Raw genomic sequence first — 24,192 nt, 5'->3', positions numbered from 1 at the left:
ATGGTCTAAGGTGGTAATGCAGGTGGTGATGCAGCTGCAGACAAAATGCTCTCAATACATCCTCTGTTCCTTTTCCTTTGGCTTGGCTTCACGGACGAAGATTTATGGAGAGGTATGTCCACATCTGCTGCAGGCTCGTTGGTGACTGACAAGTCCGATGCGGGACATGCAGGCACGGTTGCAGCGGTTGCAAGGGAAAATTGGTTGGTTGGGGTTGGGTGTTGGGTTTTTCCTCCTTTGTCTTTTGTCAGTGAGGTGGGATCTGCGGTCTTCTTCAAAAGAGGTTGCTGCCCGCCGAACTGTGAGGCGCCAAGATGCACGGTTTGAGGCGAGATCAGCCCACTGGCGGTGGTCAATGTGGCAGACACCAAGAGATTTCTTTAGGCAGTCCTTGTACCTCTTCTTTGGTGCACCTCTGTCTCGGTGGCCAGTGGAGAGCTCGCCATATAACACGATCTTGGGAAGGCGATGGTCCTCCATTCTGGAGACGTGACCTACCCAGCGCAGTTAGATCTTCAGCAGCGTGGATTCGATGCTGTCGGCCTCTGCCATCTCGAGTACTTCGATCTTGGTGATGAAGTCGCTCCAATGAATGTTGAGGATGGAGCGGAGATAATGCTGGTGGAAGCGTTCTAGGAGCTGTAGGTGATGCTGGTAGAGGACCCATGATTCGGAGCTGAACAGGAGTGTGGGTATGACAATGACATTGGCGACTTCAGGGGTTTTCACGAGGCTCTAAAGGCTGTGTATGGCCCCTCACCCCAAGTCAAAGCCCGCTGACGGGAAGGTAAGGTCTTTTTAAGGGCTCTTACTGGGGACAGGGCCTAGCAGTCAGGAGAGGAGAGGAGAAGAGAGAGGAGAAGGACAGAGAAGAAACGAGACGGGGGCAGGTAAGAAAACTTTTTAAAAAGTCTCTTACCGGGGCCTGCGGAGGAGTCGGCGTCGGAGGCGGCCATTGGTCGGACGGGCCTACTGGAGAGCGTGTAGGGGTTAATTGGTAAAAGGCCAATAAATAAGAGGGACAGCGAGTGGCCCAGCGAGCGAGTGGCCCAGCGAGCGAGTGGCCCAGCGAGCGAGTGGCCCAGCGAGCGAGTGGCCCAGCGAGCGAGTGGCCCAGCGAGCGAGTGGCCCAGCGAGCGAGTGGCCCAGCGAGCGAGTGGCCCAGCGAGCGAGTGGCCCAGCGAGCGAGTGGCCCAGCGAGCGAGTGGCCCAGCGAGCGAGTGGCCCAGCGAGCGAGTGGCCCAGCGAGCGAGTGGCCCAGCGAGCGAGTGGCCCAGCGAGCGAGTGGCCCAGCGAGCGAGTGGCCCAGCGAGCGAGTGGCCCAGCGAGCGAGTGGCCCAGCGAGCGAGTGGCCCAGCGAGCGAGTGGCCCAGCGAGCGAGTGGCCCAGCGAGCGAGTGGCCCAGCGAGCGAGTGGCCCAGCGAGCGAGTGGCCCAGCGAAGGAGTGGGACTTCCAGGCTTTGGCTCATCAGGCTTCGGCGAAAGCAGGCGGAGCGAAAGGTTGGCTGTTTTTATTAGCATTTCCTAGGTGAGTGCACTGTACATTAAAAAGCTGAGCCATGCCTATGGGGTTAGTGCTCTGCTCAAGTTGCCAGATGTGGGAGCCATGGGTGACCTCCACCCTCCCAAATGACCATATCTGTGCCAGGTGCAAAGAGGTGGGGTTCCTTAGGGGCCGAGTTGATGAACTGGAGCTCCAGCTTGATGACCTTAGGCTCGCAAGAGAGAGTGAGGAGTTAAGCGAAAGGACATTAAATCTTCCCACAGGATATACCTGCAGGGGATGAAATGAGACACAAGCATTAAAAAATAAAATTAAAGAAATGGAGTTGCAGCTTGATGATCTGAGGCTTATCAGGGAGAGTGAAGAATTTATAGATACAACGCTCAGGGAAGTGCTTACCCCTGGATTTGGGGGGTCAGGTAAGTGGACTACTGTCAGGGGAGGGGGGAAAGTTGCTAGCTCTGTGGTGAGCACCCCGGTGGCTACTGCTCTTAGCAACAAATATAGTGTATTGGATGTAGTTGGGGAAGATAACCAGCCAGAGGTTGCACCAATGGAACCGGTGGTGCGGAAAGGAAGGAAGGGGAACAAGGTGGTCATTGGGGACTCCATTGTCAGGGGAACAGACAAAAGATTCTGCGAACCTGACAAGTGTTCCCGTATGGTGTGTTGCCTCCCAGGAGCCAGGGTGCGAGACGTCTCGGATAGGGTTCAGAGTATCCTGGGGGGGGGGGAAGGTGAACGGCCAGAAGTCCTGATACACGTGGGTACAAATGACGTGGATAAGATGAAGGAGGAGAACCTGAAGAGGGACTACCGTGAGCTCGGAAGGAGGTTAAGAAGCAGAACCTCCAGGATTGTAATCTCGGGGCTGCTACCTGTGCTGTACATGGGTGGGGGCAAAAATAATAAAATCAGGAGGTTAAATGTGTGGCTGGACGAATGGTGCAGAGTGCAGGGATTCAGGTTCATTGACCATTGGGATCTCTTCTGGAGAAGACCTCTACAGGAGGGATGGTTTACACCTGAATGCAATGGGGGCCAATATACTGGCAGTTAGGTTTAAAAATGCTGTCAGTTTTGATTTAAACAAATTTGGCAGGGGGAAGGGAACAGAACTGATAGGGAAGCAGATAGGAGACTGAATATAGGGGTGTTTCCGTTAGACGGTGAAACAATAAGGAAAAAGGGAACTAAAAAGAATAGGAGAGTTGGGGCAAGTGCATCGAGAACAAAGGTGGAGGGAGAAAGGAGATATGGTATCAAGGTATTGTGTATGAATGCACGGAGTGTAAGGAATAAAATGGATGAGCTTGAGGCACAAATGGCAATGGGAGGTTATGATATTGTCGGAGTAACGGAGACATGGCTGCGGGAAGGGCAGGATTGGGAAATAAATGTTCCAGGGTACACGTCCTATAGAAAAGACAGAAAGTTAGGAAGAGGAGGTGGGGTAGCTCTGTTGGTAAGAAATGAAATTCAGGCATTTGAAAGGAAAGACATTGAAACAGGTGGGGTAGAGTCTGTTTGGATAGAATTAAGAAATTGTAAAGGCATGAGGACCATAATGGGGATCATTTACAGGCCTCCGAAAAGTAGCTTAGATATCAGTAGAAGTATAAATCAGGAATTAAGAGTGGCATGTCAAAGTGGTAGCAATACAGTAGTTATGGGGGACTTTAACATGAAGGTGGACTGGGATAATCAGACGGGGGCAGGAGCACAAGAGAGTGAGTTTATTGAATGTCTACGAGATACTTTCTTGGAGCAGCTAGTGGAGGAACCTACCAGGGGGAAGTCGATTCTGGACTTGGTGCTGTGCACTGACGCAGAGTTAACAAGTGACCTCGATGTAAGGGAGCCATTAGGGAATAGTGACCATGGTATGGTTGCTTTTGAGCTGCAATTAGAAAGGGGAAAAAAAAGGAAGTCAGAAGCATCTGTGCTGCAGTTAAATAAAGGGGATTATGCAGCTATGAGGGAAGAGCTAGCCAAAATAAAATGGAAAGATACACTAGCTGGGAGGACAACTGGGGAAAAATGGCAGGTATTTTTGGACATTTTTCACAGGGTTCAGGACAAATTTATTCCAAAGTGGAGGAAAGGCTCTAGGAGATGCAAATGGCAGCCGTGGCTAACTAATGAAATCAAGTGTAATATCAAATCCAAAGGGAGTAAGTATAGGATAGCGATGCGCAGTGGGAAGTTAGAGGATTGGGAAACCTTCAAAGAGCATCAGAGGGTAACTAAGAAAGTCATAAGAGAGGGGAAAATTAAGTACGAGAGGAAATTAGCAAATAATATAATGGAGGATAGCAAAAGCTTTTTTAAATATGTGAAGAGGAAGAAATTGGTTCGGTCCAAAATTGGTCCATTAAGAATGGAAAAGGGTGAAATTATTACCGGAAACAAGGAGATGGCTGAGGAATTTAACAAATACTTTGCAACTGTCTTCACCAAGGAGGATATAGGTTATGGTCAGTTAGGGGGTAATGGTCATGCGGTGTCAAGAGACTTGGGGAACTTTCCTGGGGAAGTAGGGGATCTAATGGATATCCGGATCCAGAAACAGAAGGTTGTGAGCAAATTGTTGGGACTGAGGCCTGATAAATCCCCAGGGCCTGATGGGCTGCATCCCAGGGTGCTTAAAGAAGTTGCTATGGAAATTGTGAAAGCACTGGTCGACATTTTCCAAAGTTCCATAGATTCGGGGGAGGTCCCTGAGGATTGGAGAGTGGCTGATGTGGTGCCGATTTTTAAGAAGGGAGGGAGGGAGAAAACGGGAAATTATAGACCGGTCAGCCTGACGTCGGTGGTGGGGAAAATATTGGAGTCTATCATAAAAGGAGTAATAGCAGAACACTTAGGCAGAAATAATAGTATAAGGGCTAGTCAGCATGGATTCCTTAAGGGTAAGTTACGCTTGACTAACCTTCTGGAATTTTTCGAGGATGTGACAAAGAAGGTGGACTTGGGAGAGCCTGTGGATGTGGTGTATTTGGACTTCCAGAAGGCCTTTGATAAGGTACCGCATGGGAGACTAGTGGGCAAGATCAGGGAGCATGGTATTGGAGGTAAGGTGCTGACATGGATCGGAAATTGGTTAAGAAATAGGAAACAAAGGGTTGGGGTAAGCGGGTCTTTTTCAGGATGGCAGGATGTGACGAGTGGAGTACCGCAGGGATCGGTATTGGGTCCTCAATTGTTTGTAATTTATGTAAATGATTTGGATGAGGGGATTATTAATAATTTGAGCAAATTTGCAGATGACACGAAACTGGGTGGCGGTGTGGGGTGTGAGGAGGATGTCAGGAAAATGCAGAGGGACTTGGACAGGTTGGGGGAGTGGGCTGCTGACTGGAAGATGACGTTCAATGTAAGCAAATGTGAGGTTATCCATTTTGGGGGCAATAATAGGAAAGCTGAGTATTATTTAAATGGAGACAAGCTAGGGAGTGGGGAGGAGCAAATGGATCTGGGAGTACTTGTTCACCAGTCACTGAAGACTAGCATGCAGGTTCAGAAAGCTGTGAAGAAGGCTAATAGCATGTTGGCTTTCATAAAGAGGGGATTGGAGTATAGGAACAGAGACGCCCTTCTGCAATTGTACAGGGCCCTGGTGAGACCCCACCTGGAGTATTGCGTCCAGTCCTGGTCTCCAATTTTGAGGAAGGACATACTAGCTATAGAGGGTGTGCAGCGCAGATTTACAAGGTTAGTTCCAGGGATGGCGGGGTTGACATATGCTGAAAGGCTAGAAAAACTGGACTTGTATCCGATGGAGTTTAGAAGGATGAGGGGGGCCATGATTGAGGTATACAAAATTATCAGGGGGATAGACAGGGTGAAGTCGGATTACTTGTTCCCAATGATGGGGGAGACGAGGACTAGAGGGCATAGTTTAAGAATACAGAGTAGGCCCTTTAGGATGGAGATGAGAAAACATTTTTTTACCCAGAGAAGTGTGAATCTGTGGAATGCTCTGCCACAGAGGGTGGTAGAGGCAGATTCGCTGATTATGTTCAAAAGAGAGTTAGATAAGACTCTAGTGGGCAAAGGAGTTAAGGGTTATGGGGATAAGGCTGGAAAGGGGTACTGATGGTAGTGATCAGCCATGATCTGTAAAATGGCGGTGCTGGCTCGACGGGCCGAAGGGCCTACTCCAGCTCCTATTGTCTATTGTCTATTGCTGCGCAGCTCAGACGGCAAAGTCCTCCTCAGCGACAAGATCTTCATTCTCAACCGATGGTCAGAACACTTCCAATATCTTTTCAATGCCAACCGCTCAGTCCAAGAATCCGCCCTGCTCCAGCTCCCTCAACAGCCCTTAAGGCTAGAGCTGGATGAGGTCCTCACCCGGGAAGAGACATATAAGGCAATTGAACAACTGAAAAGTGGCAAAGCAGCAGGTATGGATGGAATCCCCCCCAGAGGTCTGGAAGGCTGGCGGCAAATCTCTGCATGCCAATCTGCATGAGTTTTTCAAGCTCTGCTGGGATCAAGGAAAGCTGCCTCAGGACCTTCGTGATGCCATCATCATCACCCTGTACAAAGACAAAGGCGAGAAATCAGACTGCTCAAACTACAGGGGAATCACGCTGCTCTCCATTGCAGGCAAAATCTTCGCTAGGATTCTCCTAAATAGAATAATACCTAGTGTCGCCGAAAATGTTCTCCCAGAATCACAGTGCGGCTTTCGCGCAAACAGAGGAACTACTGACATGGTTTTTGCCCTCAGACAGCTCCAAGAAAAGTGCAGAGAACAAAACAAAGGACTCTACATCACCTTTGTTGACCTCACCAAAGCCTTTGACACCGTGAGTAGGAAAGGGCTTTGGCAAATACTAGAGCGCCTCGGATGTCCCCAAAGTTCCTCAACATGGTTATCCAACTGCACAAAAACCAACAAGGTTGGGTCAGATACAGCAATGAGCTCTCTGAACCCTTCTCCATTAACAATGGCGTGAACCAAGGCTGCGTTCTCGCACCAACCCTCTTTTCAATCTTCTTCAGCATGATGCTGAAACAAGCCATGAAAGACCTCAACAATGAAGACGCTGTTTACATCCGGTACCGCACGGATGGCAGTCTCTTCAATCTGAGGCACCTGCAAGCTCACACCAAGACACAAGAGCAACTCGTCCGTGAACTACTCTTTGCAGATGATGCCGCTTTAGTTGCCCATTCAGAGCCAGCTCTTCAGCGCTTGACGTCCTGTTTTGCGGAAACTGCCAGAATGTTTGGCCTGGAAATCAGCCTGAAGAAAACTGAGGTCCTCCATCAGCCAGCTCCCCACCATGACTATCAGTCCCCCCACATTTCCATCGAGCACACAAAACATCCTCTGTAGAATGTAGACAATTACCATATACATCTTATCAACCTTGCAAGTGATATCCTTTGTAACTTTTCATCCTTCTCAACCCATTCTCAACATCATTCAAAATTAATTTTCCATATCCCATGACACTATCTAGCAGGTCTTTCTTATCTCTTAAAAGCAGTACTCCAGCCACTGACTCCCAGTTATGTACACTTAGTATCACAGGACAAGCTTTGTTTAATAACATAGGGAAACCCCATATTCTTTCCACCTCTTTGTGACCGTATACAATCCATCTCTCAGCAAGGTTCATCTGTAGCTGAAAACCATTGTTGGACCCTTATTAATTCTACACTTAACTATTACAAAAGACTCCTGGCCAAATTTCCACCTCTCTTAACCTCGCATTCATTCAGAAATCCATTGCTGCATCCAATTTCATACAAGACATAGTAGGAGAATGAAGCCAATCAAATCATAGTTGATATATTTTTAATCTCAACCCCATTCTCCTGCCTAATGCCTGTAACGTTTGAAACCTTTACTAATAAAGAACCTATCAACCGTCACTTTAATTATATGCACTGGCTTGACTTCCACAGCCATCTGAAGCAATGAGTTCCACAGATTCAACACCCTTTGGCTAAATAACTTTTTCTTCAGAGACTGTGCCATCGACCCCTACAACTGGAAATACCCTCTCCACATCCACTCTATTCAGGCCTTTCAATATTCAGTAGGCACAATTCACCCATTACCCATGCTTGCTAACCTACAAAGGATTCCAAATCTCTCCATGCCCCTCATCTGTTTTCTGTAAAATATTTTGCACCAATCCAACCCTACAAAATACACTCCTCTTACTCTGCCCTCAGGAGGCAATCAATATCATTAAGAATCCCCATCCCACCAGTCACAATCTCTTCTTGCTCTTACCTTCAGGAAGCCCATGCAGAAACCTGAAGTCCAGCACCTCACTCAAAAACAGTTCCCCCCACCACAGCTATCACGCTCTTGAATCTTTTCATACAATCCTAACCCTAACCCTAAACTTGTCCAGGGCCGCCAAAAGATCTGACTGCACTATTGAAATGTCACTTTTTTTTGTACTAACTGCAACTGTGAATATTTAACTATCCTTTTGTATTTATTATCCTTTTTCTGTCTTGGCATATTGTGGTGATTTAATTTTTACTTTTGTAGTTGGTGCATCTTTTCTATCTAACCTCCAAATCTCTCCATTGAAATTCTATCAGAATTTCAGTGCATCTGTTCATATTTGTGCTAATGTCATGACCATAAACTCTCATCATCATCTATTGTTATAACTTTAACAATTGAGATTGTAAACTATGGAATTCTCTCCCTTCAACATCTCTGCTTCTGTATCCTTATTACCCCAATTAAACACTTCAAAACCAACTGTCTGCCCTTTCAGCCATCTGTACAATTCAAAATCAAATTTTGTTTGATAATGGTCTGGAGAAATAGAATGAGACATTTTAACTCATTTAAATCTTTAAATAAGTGTAATTTGCTGGGGCTAACATTTACTACACTCAAAGTAAATTAACAAAACTAAATAATAATTTGAGAGAAAGTGCCAATTATCTGTAAAATCTGTGTAGTAACAGATGAAATAGAAAAACCTACTGAACATATTACCATATGATCCATACTAAATGAATCTACAGAACTACAAGAATTAACAACTAATTCCAATTACAATTGACAATCTTCAATAAGTCAGTCTGTGGGGGAGGCACAAAATATGTCTGCTGATGACATAAATCTAATCTATTATGGTATTACTCCTTACATTTATTCTCATTCAAACGATTTCAACAACACTAAGTGCCTCCAGAGGAAACAAAGAACGACAACATTTGCACCTCCTTGTCAAAAGACAAGCAGACAACTATAATTCCCCACAAAGCGATGATAACAAACTTTATCCTTCCAGGTTATAAAGGCAGCAACCATCAAAATTCACAGTGTTTGGTTTATGAATTAAAAAATCCCTTTCCTTCTCAATCTGAGGTATAGATATACACAGATGGAGAGGAATAAAGGGAAATGACAGCTAAATGCATGGATTTCAAATTTCTGATAGAAGGGAGCTTTCTGGTAATATTCAGAAGTAATAGGAGCAAATTTCAAAGAAATTTTAACTGTTGAGTGTATATAGAATATCTCAGTATTCAAAGTACTGGCACAATACCAAAATAATGTTAGCAAGCTGGTTGTTTTAGATCCAACCCAAAAAACACATTGACCAAAAATTATATTACATAAAGACTAGCTCAAAGTCACCAGTAAAGGATTCATATTTCAAAAACAGTATTGGAAGTACAATTTAGGCAGATATTTTATCGCAATGTTGAACCCCTACGGAACTGCTGAAAGTGGCACCTTTTGAGCATGCTACTTGTTCTTTCAGGTTGGTCAATTTAGGGCAGCATGGTTGGAGTAGCGGTTAGCACCACACCATTGCAGTGCCATTGATTGGGACCATGGTTCGAATCTAGTGCTGTCGAAAAGGATTTCTCCCCGTGTCTGCATGGGTTTTCCCCACGGGCTCCGATTTCCTCCCACTATTCGAAATGAAACGAAACAAACCGGATGGGGGGGGGGGGTGTGGTGGAGGTTAATTGGGCGTAAATTGCAGAACACAAGACTTGCAGGCTGAAATGGCCTGTTACCATAATGTATGTCTAAATATTTTTTTAAATCTCTTTAAAGAAAGAAGAGTCCTCCCAGTATCTAGGAAATGTTTATTTTTCAACTAAATTACTAAAACAGATTTGCAATCATTAATATCACAATTGTATATGAATCTTATGAAATGTGGCTGTCTTCCTTTCCCTACCTTACAGTTCAGGCAGCATTTCATTCACTGCAATTTTTTTAGTTTATCCTGAGATTATAAATGGAATGTTATTTCTTTATGAAAACTTGGCCCAGAAATTACTCCTCACCCCACGTGCTGCAGATTAAATTTCTTTCCTCACCCTTCAGATAGTATTACCTCTATGCCATAAATTGCTGGAAACGCCAATTAATAAGGGTATAGTGAGGTCAACGGGGCACCTGGGACCTCATGAACTTCGGGTTCAATAGAATAACCTTTTAATTAATAAAATACTTGGTTAGTCAGAACAAACAACAAACAAGGAAATAAGATTACAATCAAGCAGCGAGAAATGGGGGAAATAAGATTATGGACTGAAACAGAAAGAGGAATCAAAAAGATAGAAAGATTGGACTCATGTTTAAAAACTGGCGAGAAAAAATTTCTGCCAACAGAAGTGTTCCTTTTCCGAGCCTCCCAAGTTGATTTTCACATTGGGACCATTCATCGTTTTTTTAATAGGATGTTTAGGACATGAATTACCTGCCCTAAAGGGGCCAAATTGCATTTCAATCATATCAATCACGCAAACACACCAATGGCATCATGAAGAAGGCCTCTACTTGCGGAGGAGCTAGTGGAGTTGTTCAAGTGAACCGGTACGGACTTGAAGGGCCGACATGGCCTGTTTCCGTGCTGTAAACTGTTATGGTTATATGATAAAATCCAGCATCATGTCACACAATTGAGAGGTTCAGTGTGGTGGGTTTTTTTCTCCTTAGTTTTAGTGAGGCAATGAAAATTAGAAGGAAGGCAAATCATCCAGCAGCTGGTAGCAAACAAAAAAATCATGTTTTTTTCTCTTCTTGACCACAAATCACTGGGTAATTTTAAGTACACTAATAATGGTGCGATCAGAATATTTACCATAATCAAGAAACCAACAGTTTCAATTGTTTGTTATTTATACTATTGTATTCATGACCTGCATAAAGAGTGAAATGCAAAAGATTGTTCTATCAAGAGAAGCTAAACAAATTGGATGTTTTTTTGGAGTTGAGAAGAACAATGGAATATCCAACTGAAATAGGTAAGATAAGAAGGCATGACAGAGTAGATGTCAAGATGTTTTCATCAGTAGCCTCTTTTAAACTTCAGCACCTGGGTAGCCCTCCTGGGTCCCAGGTGCGATTACTAGGGTAAAGGTGCTGGAAGCACCTTTTAAATTGCAGGAGGATCTACCATGGCGGTTTAAGGGGGATTCTGCCCCCTCAATTATGTGTCATGTATTCACTGGAATTACTGCCGGATGTTCCGATGCTGGCTACCTGGTGACGCATGCACGCAAGCGCTGATGTCACCAGAATAAGCGGGCCAGCCATTTTCATTATCAAATCACTTGTGGAGCGACCTAGGTAGGTCAGGGACCCGGTTGGATTCCGACAGGGTAGACCGGGTCAGACCCTTTCTAACTGCCACATAACTGGGGTGCTAACCAGGCAAATTGCCCAATTTACCCCACGTTACATGGCAGTTTGAAAGGGCCTAATGAGAGACTTAAGCAAGAAGTTTCAAGATAATTGATTGGTCAATAAAAACTAAGCTGCTCAGAAACTTTGTTGCAAAGAATAGTGAATCACTGGAATTCTCTACCCCAGAGGGTGTACAGGCTAGATCACTGTAAATATTTAAAGTATACAATTGTTTAAAAGATAAGGGAACTGAGGACTTTGGTGATCTGTCGCAGAGGAGGAATGATGCCAGTAATAAAATAGCCATGGTCATAATGAAAGATGTGATATGGCCTAATCCTGTTGCTCTTTTCCTGAATTGTGTCTTGGGTTTCTAGGACATCATCTTCAATGTCAAAATGTTACAACCAATTTCTCAAAGACAAATGAAATTTTATGCTCCTTGATTTTTCCCAGATCTAAGATTATTCATATACATTCTTATGGATCCAGCATTCAGTAAATGAGAAGGTTCCAGTCATCATGGAAATCTTAATTAATTTTATGCAGAGTGGACATGGATACGCCAAAGAGAAGAGCACAGTTATATTGGAATATTTTTAAAAAATAAACCAAACTATAAAATATGCTCATAAATAAAATGCTCTGGATAAAACAACAAAGTGGTAAAAAAGCATCAAAAACTAAAAATCTAGGGTTATAACATTTTCCACTGGTCTAACCATATTTAAAATATCATTGAATTCCATTGGGGAGTTGATAAATTACGAATAAAGTGTGTGTTTTTTCCTTTAGAAATAAATTTTTATACGCAGGTCTATCGGTAGTTTTCTGGAGGCTCTCAAATGGAGAGAATAACTTGCATACAGATGAATTCTGTACGTATTATTGAAAATATTGAAATTGGAAACATTGATCTTTATTACAAATAAATGGGAAATAAAGTTTTAAAGCAACAGTAAAAGTCATTCTGAAGCCATAGCTGGAGAACCAAGTTCACCTTGCACTCCTAACTCAACAAACTTTTCAAAGATCAGGGAACTGAAGTCTATGAGGAAATGACAGAAAAGGAATGGCATCAATCAGTCACGATCATATCAAATCACAAATTAGCATTATCTCAGTTAGCGTAGCGGTTAGTGCAACGCTGTTACAGCACCAGCAATCAGGACAGGGGTTCGAATTCTGCGCTGACTGTAAGAATTTTGTTCATTCTCCCTGTGTCTGCGAGGGTTTCCTCCTGGGGCTCTGGTTTCCTCCTAACATTCGAAACACACTGTGGGTTGTAGGTTAATTAGGTGGCACAGCCGGGCATGTGGGCCGAAATGGTCTGTAACCAAGCTGCATGTCTAAATTTAAAATTTAAATAGCATGGGCTTCAGGGGCAGAGTGGCCAAATTCAGTTCCTGTTCTAACATGGTTTGGCACCACCTCCAAAACCCACAAATTCAATAGTTGTATGTCCATGGAAAGCAGCACTTGCACTCTCTCCCTCTACATAAATCATGATTTTAACACCTTAATCCCCACTTATTCAATGCAAATTAATCAAAATCATGAAACTCCAATGATAAAATTCCAAATATAATATTACTGGGAGATAACCTTCATCAAGCAAAATGTATGCTAACCAACTCAAAGGGCAATTAAAGATGGCACTAAATGTCAGCCTCATTAGAGCTGACCTCAATCCAGAAAGTTTATTTTTCAAAAACAATGATCCCAAAATAATCACTCCCAGTGTTTAGATGTGTTAACTTCAAAAGAATGAAAAGAAGCTCCAAAATCTCCTTGGGGGCCTGCTCATTTCACATCCTTAAAAGATTCACATTATGTATGAATTAGAAACCTGAACCTTGACAAATTAGATCCCATATGAATCATATGTTACCCTTCCCTTTCAGAATATTGAGATACTCTGAACCATTACAATGGGCTCCTATGATCATCTGAGAACATTCATTATCTCTAGAATTGTTTGGAGTGGTGGTTATCTCACGTGGGTCCATTTATAGCTATGCAGGAAAGCTGTTTACTTTTCTATGTTCAGCCTTTGTATATCCATTCTAGGTTACTTAACAAAATGCCCATGCAAGCCAGTCAGAATACAAGAGTTCATTTGAAATGGCATCTTCCTACAACATCACCACAAGATTTCAATTTCAGCTTTCTGACCCACAGAGAAAAATTGAGAGGTGCATTGTTTGAAAACTGCTGATATATTAAATGCAGATCCTTCCTCCGCCTCAGGGCAATAAATGCCACACTAGCCCCTCATCCAGGACATACAGATGTGAATTTCACATTACTAGCAACACTAAATACCATTTATGCACCAAAAAGAGCAAAATAAGGAAAACACCCCTAATTTGATCTGATGGAGGACATCTTGAATTGTCCACACAAGTTCACACATGAAAAAGCTCTGTCAAAGAGCTCAAGGCATCTTCCTTCTTAAGCAAACACTGTCTGAATACTATTTTCTGACAAAATTCATTTGTTTGCACTTGAATCGTGAAGCTGCTTCATGCAAAAGTGTCTAAAATATGCAATTTTGTGTCACTAGGTCAAAACAGTGTTAACAGTCGATGATAACTTTCTGAAATAATAGCAAAGATTTGTTAAAATTATTCTCCCATTTTTCTTTCACAATGTAAAATTATTTTTCAAAATTATAGCACAAGTGTAGATCATGTCAACAAATGACATGCAAGTGAAAACAGCTTCTTATTAATTCTGTATTTTTATCACATTAATTGGAGACTGCTGTAATATTAGATCCATGTAGAGTTGCATTTTGTGACAGGTATTTAACCTTTAAATGAAGTTCAATGCAAAATATTCTAAATTGCTGGGATTGGAGGAACCCCCAATTACCCTGGAAAGGATTTAGTTTGAAACATAATTAATAGGAAAATGTAAAAGCCAGAGTTCTTATACAGCTTCTGTTTTAATTAGGTCCATATTCAGCACCTGGTCTGATTTCCTTCAATTGAAGTCTTTTTCTTAAATATTTGCATTTATAAAGTGGGGTAAACTGAAAAAAACACACAATTGTTGTAAAAACTCAGCTTGTCTAACAGGGCCTTTATGTAGCAAACGTAAAGATACATCACCAACGTTTCAAGCCCTTCATCAAGGTACTTGTAAAGTAGATTGCTACTAAACATATAATACCATGCACTTCATACAGCTTTGTCTTGTTTCAAAACAAGACAAAACTCCTTAATGTGAAGAATTACTTTTAAGTTTCCTAATTTGACATTAACCCTTCACTTGAAATAATAAAACTTGCATTGGTATGGTAGAAGAGCAAGAGTGCAAGTATGGTTACAATAAACCACAAAGATTAGAACCAACCTAAGAAAAACAACAACAATCTAGTGATCATTTACACACCCATATGACAATATATGCATTTCATTTTCCTATATAAATCATAAAAGCAACTGACCCTCAACTTTTTAAATATAGAAAATCCCAGTTATCCAGAATTCAAGCAACCGGTTTCCTTAAACAACAAGCAAAAAAAAATTGTGGAAATAAACACGTAAAAAAACATGGAAGTTTAAAAATGATACCCCTCGCCGCTAGTTCTCCATTCACACAACACACAGTATCAAGCAACCGGAAAACTCGCTTATCTGCATCTACCAATCCTCGTTGTCAGTAATAAAACAAAAAAAATGTGATATTACACAAAATTTCCTTTCCTTTTCCATCAGGTGGATGAAGATTCACCATTAGCACCAATTGACTGGCACCCCGTACGGGCAAAAGAGAAGCAAAGAAGACTACCCCCACCGACCACCCAACCCCCCCCCCCCCCCCAGACCCCACCAAGTCACTGAGTGTCCACGTATTTTCCTCCAGCAGCTCCCAGCCTTCAGTCCAAACTATCGGCAGCCAGAGTTCCAGATCCAAACCTCTGACATGGAATCTCTTGCAACTTGATACCCCTTCAGCCAATCTCAACCCAGTCTCTGGCAGTCTGTAGTCTGGTGTGTGTCCCTTGACCGTAGTTGCCAGCAGCCAGTGTGGGTTCCTTGATTCGAGTCACCAACAGCCCGCCACCCATGTGTTCTTCAGCCTCAGAGCCCCTCGCTGGTCGACTGCCATGATCACCCTCTCATGGGTTGTCTCTTCTACTTCTCAAAAAGAGAATGGTCTTCCCGTTTTTTGGTGCCCTGCACCAGTCCTCCAGTTCCCTGGAGTCTGCAATCCCTTGTGGCTGCTGCCGATCATAGGTGCCACCATCTTAAAATAAATCAGCATCGGCACCTTTAACAGGCCATTCAAACCCAGTACAAAGCCAATGGCAGTCGGACTGGCCAGTTGAATCTCATGGGGGAGCACTGTGTCGTCGCTCTCTGCAGGTTCACACAAGCAGCAGCACTGACATTACAGCAGTTCCGGCTGCATTGCCATTTTTTGGGGGGGGTCGCCTAATGTGGAAATAATAGGAAAAGATATGGGTTGATTCAGGAACAAAAGCCACATCAATACTGCAAGAATGTCCATTATGACATATTGTTGTGATATTCCATAGATGAATTTTATTGTCATAATGGACAATAGCATTTACCAAAAGCACATGCCAATTGTAAAAGGTTTTCTAAAGTTTGTTATCAAGACAAAGTGCATACACAAAACAGAAACCAAGCAGTTCCTCAAATAATGTTTGGGACCTCTGTAGCAGCCTTCTGATATGAGGTGGCTGTAACTTACTGCTAAAACGATTGAAACTACTGGGGTGTGGGTTAATCGGGCATAATCGGGAGGTATGGGCTCATGGACCGAAATCTTCTGTTACCGTGCTACATGTCTAAATTTTAAAAAACATTTTAAATTTAAATTAAAAAAAAATTAAAAATACATTGTCAAAACAGCAGAACATACAAACATTAAAAGAAATTCGTAAAAATGAAGGTATCTCACCCAAAGTGCAATAGGCTTCATAACTTTCTTTCAGAGAATTTAACATTGTAAAAATCTATGCCTTGAAAACTATTGCAGTGTGACAAGTTCTTAAGTGCCTAACTACTAACATTTTTAGTTTGCCTTGGTACTTTTTTTCTGCTTTTAATTTGAAGACATTTCAATTGAATGTATTTTAGCTGCCTGAATCTCTTGTCTTGCACTGCAGATTTAAAAGCTTCTTGCGAAGACCCATTCCAAGCATTCATACATTCAACAATAATTTTTTTTGCCTTAAAAAAAATTTGGAAAGGAATTACAGTCGAGTCCACTTTATTCCATTTTGTGAAGGGGTGCAGATAATACAACGCTTTCCTTGGTTACTAAGTCAATGGATACTGCAGGGAAATGAACTGTTCTGCGCCAACCATTGACCACTCATTCACACTAATCCCACATTAATACGATTGTTTTATTCTCATCAATTTCCCCCAGATCCTACTGCTCATCCACACACTTGGTGGAAATGTATAACGGCAAATTTACCATATTTTACCATAAACCTTCTTCATTATTCACTCAAGGGATGTGGGCTTTGCAGGCTGAACCAACACTTAATCATCTTTAAATGCCCTTTAGAAAGTGGTAGAGAGCTGCCTTCTTGAACTGCAGCAGTCTTTGAGGTGAGTAGATATTCACAACACTGTTCAGAAAGGATGTCTAGGATTTTAACTCAGCACAGTTGCTGTTCACAGTCGAAGGATGGTGTGTGGGTTGGAGGGAAACTTCAATATATGGATGGTGTTCCCATGCTTTTCTTGGCCTTGTCCTTCTCGTGACTAGAGATTGTGGGTTTGTAAAGTTCTGAGTTTGAAAGTCTTAGCAGTGCATTTTCTCGATACTACAAACTGCTGCTACTATGCATTGGTGGTGGAATAAGTAGGAATGAGGTGCCCATCAAGAGAAGTGCTGTGTCCTGTATGGTGTCAAACTGCCCTCATCCAGGTAAGTAGAGAGTATTTCATCACACTCCTGACTTGGGAAATTAGTAGGAGAGTTACTCGCTGCAGGATTCTGAGTCTCTGTTGCAGCCTCACTGTGTAGATGGCTACGACAGTTCAGTTATTGTTTTATAAGATGTGGGTGGAAATGAAACACCAGGATAAACCCCACAGAGTGAGAGTGAGAACATGCAAATTCTTCACAAACAGTACTGGAGGTCTGGATTAAAAATGGGTAACTGGTATGTGAGGCAATGATTCTACCATGTGCATCACTATGCTGTCCCCCTGTAGAAACTACTCATAATTTTAAGCTGGATTTATAAAAGGTCATCTCTGCCCTCAGAGGGAAGTGGGCATGTGGAATGAGCTGTCGGACAATGAGATGGAGGCAGGTACAAAATATCTGAATCAGTTCATGGATGGGAGAGGAATGAAAGGGTATGGGACTAATGTGGAAGATGGGACGAAAGTAAGAAGGCACATAGGTTTGGCATGGACAGGCTGGGCCTATGGACCATTTCCATGTTGTAGGCCTGATGAACTCCAAATTTCTTTCTTCTACCCAAGATATTTACCCACCATCCATTGTACTACAAAAGGCAAGAATACAAACTAGCAACATTCAAGTTTTTATTGATTTACATGTATATTTCTAAAAATAATCCTCTTAGTGTAGTTCAAATTGTTCCAGCTTCATATTCTACTTTATGTTCGGTTTATTGTCATCTGATTGTACAAGTACAATCAAACAAAACAACATTCTCAGATCCTCGGTGCAAAACTCACAGACATACAACCAGACATAACGTACATATAGATAAACAAATCATTTCCAGGACAAGTATTTCAACTACACAAATAAATAAATATTGTTTCATGAATTCGAGAGTCTCGAATGGTTAATGTGAGCAATTCCTTTGGTCGTTCAGAAACTGTTCCTCAGCCTGGTGGTGCTGGCTCTGATACTCCTGTATCTCTTTCTCGACAGGAGCAGCTGAAAGATGCTGTGTGCAGGGTAGAAGAGGTCCTCAATAATTTTGCGCACCCTCTTCAGACAACAATCGCAGTAGATCACATTGATGGGGGCGGGGAAGAGGGAAACTCCCATGATCTTCGCTTTGGCTCTTATGATCCTGTGTATTGACCTTCGATCCATTTCTCTGCCGCCATTGCACCTAACGGTGAGGCAAGCGGCTAGGACGCTTTTAAGAGCTCCTGTCGAAGTTTACATAACTGTGGCCAGTAGCCTTTCCTGCTTCAGTGGCTGTTGTGTTGTCCTGACAATTGAAAAGATGTTGAGTGCCCATGATAGGTCACTAGTTTAGTGAACTCCAAGCAATTTACGCTCACCACTCTCTTTAATGCAGAGTTGTTGATGAGTAGTGGAGGGGGGTCGTTCCTGGTCTCCTGAAATCCATAATCACCTCCTTAAAAACTTAAATTTAGAGGATTTTTTCCTGCAGAAACCAAGCATCACAAAAAGTGTATACGGATGTGTAGAACCAGTCTGTTATAACTCAGACTGTGTACTGAGTGTATACTTCCTTAAAGATGGATTAATTATATATTTTGAAGCCAACTTATAAAGAATGTTTTTAATTTAAAGTCACTATTCATTTATTAAAAAACTATAATAATACCCAGAAAATATTCTACAAGTATTTAATAATGTATGAAAATTACAGCACCTGTAAATTATTTGCAGAGACGGAAATAATAACAAATATAGAGAGGTGTTAACAAGTAGGCTTGAAGAGAAAAACCCTTACATCTGTGAAAATCACTCCCTTGAACTCCCTTGAAGCATTGTAAAACATGTTGTCAGAGATTTTAAAAAAAGACTTCTATAAATAATGGAACATTCATAGACCAAAAGTGCTTTAAAAATCCCGCACAGTTGACTTCTTGGAACTCAAGCAGGGTGTTACTTTTGGTCCCACTGGTACTAAACATTATAAATAATCTCTACTTTTAATGTGATTTTGATGTAACAAATTCAATGACCAACAAATTTCATCAACAGTTCAGATAATGTCATAAACCAAAAAAAATCGAAGGCAAAGCGATTTATAATTATGTTCCTCAACAATAAAAACCAATTGACTATTAACAAAATTAAGATAAGGCTCATACAATATAAACCACTAAATCAGAACCAGCTCCAGACATAGGACACAATTTTTTTTCCTGACAAGAATGCAATTGTGTAGACCAAATATAGTACTTCCATGCAATGCCTTGCACCCAATACAAAGTAAAGCAACATTTGCCATGGCCAAATCATGTTTAATTGCAAAACATAACTCCCCACCTTCATTTCTCACACCATTCTTTCCTGAATGAAACTACCAATGTTAGCTCAGCTCTAAAGCAATTTAATTTCAAGACTTCAAGATGGGTTGTAGATATTATGCAACAGAAAAGACACACTTATTGTACCACAAATAAAAGCTCCCATGACTGGAAGGAGAACATACGCTTTTATTAGCTTACAACTGAGGGCAAGGCCTTACAATGGTATTCAGAAGGGCTCAGGATTTAGGTGGAAAACCAGGGGAAATGTGGGTAGAGCCGGGAGGTGGAGCCAGCCATCAGTATAACACACCACCAGTAAATCTCAGTTCACTACATTCACCCCATCCTGCAGAATTTAGGGTCTGTGTATGAACTCAGAGAACGTTTATTCAGAAAAAAAATTAAAAAATAAACAGTTATTTACAAATTTAAGTGATTGGGGGTCTGGAGATCCTGATGGAATGCCTAAGCACAGAAGGCTCTTGGATCCCTTGTAAGGGAGGAGGGTGGGGTCTCTAGCTCTACGGTGGAGGGGGATGCACTTTCCTTCTGAATCAGATTCCTTGACTGGGAGTGACAAGAACTAGCTCTGTGGCTTGTAGGGCATTTGAAGCATACGTGGGATCGGCGTGGACCAGTTTCACCCTTTCCACCAGGGGGTCGGTCTTGCTTCCCCTCATGTGGGTTGGGAGTGTAGTTCCTGATACCGACTTTCTCTCGAAATTGAATAGGAGCTCACGAGGAGTAGCATTGGTTGTGGTACATAGTAGCACCGGATGGAATGGTGTGCCATAGGAAGGACATACTGCCAGCATGAGTCTGGAAGGCCTCTTAACTTGAGGGTCAGTTTGACAGCCTTCAAGACCATGGTGTTTTCCTTTTCAACCTGCCTGTTCCCCCAGGGGTTGTCGCTAGTAGTCCTGCTGGATGCGATGCCCCTTGCAAGCAGGTACTGACGTAGCTCTTCGCTCATAAAAGATGCGCTCCGGTCGCTATGTATATAGCTGGGATGTATACAGGGCAAAAATGAAATCAAGGCCCTTTATGACTGATGAAGTAGATGTGTCTGGGCATGGGATAGCAAACAGGAAGTGGGAGTAGTCATCAATGACAGAAAGGAAGAAAGTGGAGGGGAGAGGTCCCTTAAAATTGACACTGAGCGTTCGAAAGGCCTAGATGACTTAATCAGGTGTGCCTTTGCGGGGCAGTAGAAGTGTGGCTTGCACTCCGTGCACCACTGACAAGACCTGGTCACTTCCATGGAGAAGGGCAGATTGTGCGCCATGCAGGTAATCACTGGATGGCAGAGCTCATTATGTAGAGACCGCAGTTGACCGGTGTGTGCAGAGGCACAGATTCCTCTGGATAAGGCATCTGGAAGGTTCCTGGCTGATAAGAAATGTCATAATTGTAGGTGGAGAGCTCAATCCTCCACTTAGCAATTTTGTCATTTTTGGTTTTGCCCCTCTTGACATTATTAAACACAAATGCGACCAAGTGCTGGTCAGTGAGGAGCGTAAATTTCCTACCAGCCAGGTAGGGCCTCACAGCTTCTACAATAGCTTGAGCCTCCTTTTCCACAGAGATGTTTCAGAGCTCATGGCCTTGTAATGTCTGAGAAAAAAATGCAACTGGCCTGTCTGTGTGGTTGAGGGGAGTAGCTAGGACCACATCCGAAATGTCACTTTCCACTTGGAAAGGTACATTATCATCCACTGCGTGCATGGTGGCTTTCGCATTGTGGTTTCGGAGATAGTGAAAAGCTGTTTGGGGTTCAGCCGAGAGGCGAAAAGAGGTGGTTTTTAAGGTGTCAAACCTTATCAGCGTATTGAGGAATCCACTGGGCATAATATAAGAAAAACCCCAAACATCCCCTCAAAGCCTTTGTGGTCCTGGGAATGAGGAGTTCTAACAGGGACGCATCCTATTGGGGTCGGGGCCAATTATGGCATTCTCCACCATGTAGCCAAGGATAGCCAGACGTTTAGTCCTGAACACACACTTGCTAGAGTTATAAGTGAGGTTCAGGGCTTTCACTGCATAGAGAAAACTCTGAAAGTTGGTGTCATGGACCTCCAGGGTATGGCCACAGATGGTGACATTATCAAGGAAGGGGAAGGTAGCTTTCAACCCATACTCATCCACCATTCTGTCCACCTGCCTCTGGAAGATAGAAACCCCGTTAATGATTCCAAAAGGGACCCTCCAGAATTGATAAGAGACAACTGTTAGCCTCAAAAGCCATATATGGATGGTCCTCAGAACAGATTGGCAGCTGATGATAAACAGCTTTCAGGTCGATGGTTGAAAAGACCTGATACTGCGCAATATCATTCACCATGTCCAAAATTCGAGGGATCGGGTATGTGTCCAGGTGTGTGTACCGATTAATAGTTTGCCTATAGTTAATTACAAACCTGGGCTTGTTTTCCCCTTTTACCACCACCACTTGCGCTCTCCATGAGCTGGTGCTAGGTTCGATGATACCTTCATTGAGTTGATGTTGTGACTCAGACTTTATAAAATCTCAATCTGCTCTGCTGTTCCTCCTGCTCTTGGTAGAAACAGGTTTGACCAGAATACTCCAAGGTCATGCTTTTAAGGTGACACAGGAAGTTCAGACCCATCAACACCGGAGTACACAATTCATCAAGTACATACAGGCGTATTTTACAAAATTCCCCTACTTCAAATGAGAGGTGCACTCTACAATGTTGTTGAATACGTGTAGAATGCGAATGAGATGCAAGGAATATTTGTTAATTGGAAGGATACACACTTAGTCTGTTAGCCTGTGTTGATTAGGCATTTAGTTGAATGTCCATTTACCTTAAACAGTCACTATGGAGTTGCTAAGCTGATGAGATCTGTCCTGATCTAGAACCATCGAGGCAAGGACTCCAGAGACTCCATACTCCTCACTTGAGTGGTCCCCACCGTCCTGGGTTTCCCGTGGGTAAGATGGCGTCGAGCTTGTGGTGCAGCAAGATGTCTGCCCTCCTTCCTCCTCTGACGATGAAGGCGCTGAGTTTGAATTTGTGTCATGATAAGATGGCCACCGAGTCTTTATGTGTTGTTTTCTCGCAGCCATCCTCCTTCAGCGTGTAGCGCAGCAAGTGGGTTCTGGCAAATTCGGGGTAGACGGTTTGGGGCTCGAATCGGATCTGGGAGCGGTTCAGGCCGTGGACTTCCCTGGACTTCACCTCGCATGGCAAACCATCGCCCAATGTCCTTTCTTGCCATAGCTGAAGCAATCTGAGTCTTAGCCAGGCAATGAGATCGGGAAACGGAAAATGCACACCCTAGCGCGGGAGCGCTCCCTAGCATGGGAAGCGGCAGCCTTTAGCGCTGGGGCAGCAGGAGCTGCTGGTACTTGGAGGGGGTCACCTGAGTGAGCAAGCTCGCTAGCTTTGAGGTCGTTGTTTTCGAGCATGGCCTGTTCCAGCAACTTGGCCAGTTCAATGTGGCTAGCCAGGTCCCTCGTACCCGACTCGAGCAGTCACTGTCTCATGTACCTCGAGCGGACTCCCATGACTAGAACGTCCCAGATCTGTTCTTCTTCACGAAAGTGGCCCATAGCCGCTTCGTACCTACACTTCTGGACAAGCATCCACAGATCCAGCAGGTAGTCATCGATGGTCTCTCCTGGCTTTTGTTAACGTAGCATGAGTTGGTGCTTCGTTCGGACCTCGTTTTTCAACTTCGGGTACCGTGCCTTCAAAGCCTCGATGGCGGCATCATATGCAGTGCAGTCCCTGATGTCCGCATACCTTTTCATTTCTACCCTGGAAACAAGTGCGGACCTCCTGAGTTCATCGGTGTGGAGGACGTCTCTAGACGTGTTCAGGTAGGCCTGGAAGCAGTCTAGCCAGTATGTGAATTCTGCAACCACGTCGTGGGACAGAAGGTCTATCAGCAACATTCCTGGCTTGAGCAGCACTTCCATCTTCTAGGGAATAAGCTAATAAAATTGTAGCGCGAATACAAGCTCTCATGACTAGAAGGAGAACACACGCTTTTATTAGCTTATAACTGAGGGTAGGATCTTACAGAGGTCTTCAGAAGGGCTCAGGGTTTAGGCAGGAAACCAGTTATATAGAGGTAGATGGGGAGGAGCCAGCCATTCACGACCAGTGAATCTCAGTTCACTGCATTTATCCTATCAGTTTAGACTTTAAAAAAAACAACTCCAAAGGAAACAGGACAACATGCTGATTATTTGAACTACGCTTTCTTTGAGTGAGTCAATGCTTCCATCCACATCTGTTCTCTCACTATGCAAAATGAATCTCAAACTAATTGTAGGTTAGATCCAATTCAGAACATTAAATAAGCCATACTAAATAAAATCCGAACATATCATACTAATCAAACTGGTATACTGGAATCAATCCTTTGCTTTGTAAAAAAAAAATGACAAACTATCTGCAGGCAATAAAAGAAAGCATATTAACCCTAGAGGCAGATCAGTCAACACATAGATGAAAGGATTTAGCAGTTTCTAATGGTCCAGGAAGTGAATAAAGATATTAATAGCATGTGTTACATACTAACATACAAGATTTGCAACTCAAAATACACAAAAACCCTTTTCAAAGCAATACAATTACATATGCTGCTTCCCACCATCGAGAAAACTCAGCAGTAAAATAAACTTCCTCACAAATTGCTTTGGTATATTTCCAGTTAAACACCCAGAATTTGTTGGAGCTACAACTTCAAATGCAATAAATTGAATAATTTACCTTTATCTTGCAATTGATATTATTTTTGTGATTTTTGTTGCTGAAAAAATAAATTAATAGGGTTAGTAGGACAAATGGAGC

The 24,192-nt window shown here is 43.0% G+C and overlaps 1 protein-coding gene across 7 annotated transcripts in view; it reads right to left on the bottom strand.

Annotated features, from left to right (window-relative positions):
* Positions 1 to 24,192, bottom strand: part of focad (focadhesin) — a 240,760-nt gene that overhangs the window by 211,733 nt on the left and 4,835 nt on the right. For 6 of the 7 annotated variants that reach the window (XM_069926735.1, XM_069926745.1, XM_069926742.1 and 3 more), the window contains exon 2: positions 24,112 to 24,151. The exons of the other annotated variant lie outside the window; for it this stretch is intronic. The gene's annotated coding sequence lies outside the window, so the exon portion shown is untranslated. The remainder of the gene's footprint in view (positions 1 to 24,111; positions 24,152 to 24,192) is intronic. 7 annotated transcript variants of the gene reach the window in all.

This window comes from Narcine bancroftii, chromosome 1 (genome assembly GCF_036971445.1).
Source record: "Narcine bancroftii isolate sNarBan1 chromosome 1, sNarBan1.hap1, whole genome shotgun sequence".
Classification (NCBI taxonomy): domain Eukaryota; kingdom Metazoa; phylum Chordata; class Chondrichthyes; order Torpediniformes; family Narcinidae; genus Narcine; species Narcine bancroftii.
The sequence above is the reverse complement of the archived record's forward strand: the minus strand, read 5'-3'. Positions and strand labels throughout refer to the sequence as shown.